The sequence below is a fragment of the Podarcis vaucheri genome (genome assembly GCF_965113315.1).
Source record: "Podarcis vaucheri genome assembly, chromosome: 6".
Taxonomy (NCBI): domain Eukaryota; kingdom Metazoa; phylum Chordata; class Lepidosauria; order Squamata; family Lacertidae; genus Podarcis; species Podarcis vaucheri.
In genome coordinates, this window is record NC_138764.1 from 25,695,587 (window position 1) to 25,696,875 (window position 1,289).

A 1,289-nucleotide genomic window follows, 5' to 3' on the forward strand; every position below is an offset into this window, starting at 1 on the left:
TCTTTCAAAGTTTAATCCCCCCCCCCATTGTCATTTTACTGTGCCTTAACTCTGCTCTGCACCATGTTTTGAAATATCAAATACTAATGACACAAGGGCATCCTATTGTCAGGTATTTTAAGGTGCTGCATGTTGCTGAAGAAGTATTACCCTGAACAGAGACAAGCTGCTACTTGCAGCCTAAACAACTCCAGCCAGAGCTGTCAAAAGCCCACAGTTTATGCCTTTTTCCTCTCCCTCAGCTTTACTTTCTGCCTCCTTCATGTCCTGCCTTCGGCCTCAGTTGAGAATTGCTCCTTTCCCTCTGTCCCCATATTACCGAGCCAAGCAATAGCTTTTACCATATTGGTCACAGATCCAGGCCAGATGCTGGCTGTGTGTAATGTCTGCTCACACAAAGTGAGGACAATTATATTACACATCCATGGTAGAAATCCTTTGGAAGGTGCATAATTACCTTCACAGGAGAATCCATGTAGCCAGTTATTTTTATACTGGAAAATGGCAACTCGGCTACCTCCCTTTAAGGGAAGTGGCCTTTCCTGGCACAAGATTACATATGGATGGAGCAGCATGTGGTTGTCACAGAGAAATTGCCGGTAGACTGAACAGGTTTTAGGCAAACAGGGTTCTCTGTCCTGGGAGCACAATCAACATCCTGTAACATGTAAAATGTTAATGTTTTCTTTTTACTGAGGGACGACTAAGCATGCTTGCAGATGAAGTGCCAGTGATTCAACAAACTGCTAGTAAATATCCTGCTCTTTTGTGATCTTAAGGATCAGCCCTATGACTGGGATCCTCACCTGACCCACTTCAAGGCAGAAGCAGATTTCACAGCCTTGAGAGTATTTCCTTTGAGTTACACCAGTGAAGATTTTCTTCAGCTTCCCTCTGTGGTCAACATTCAAGGAGCGCCACACTTGACAATCCTGGGTGTAAGAAAAAGGGTTGATCTGCCTATTTCCACACAACTTTACCTGAAAGAAGGTTACCTTCAGTCATACCGATAACATTCCCCACCTTTGGGTTATTGACTCGTTTAAGGCAATTTAATGTACCGTATTTTTCGCTCTATAAGACGCACCAGACCACAAGACGCACCTAGTTTTTGGAGGAGGAAAACAAGAAAAAATATATTCTGAATCTCAGAAGCCAGAGCAGCAAGAGGGATCGCTGCGCAGTGAAAGCAACAATCCCTCTTGCTGTTCTGGCTTCTGGGATAGCTGCGCAGCCTGCATTCGCTCCATAAGACTCACACACATTCCCCCTTACTTTTTAGGAGGGAA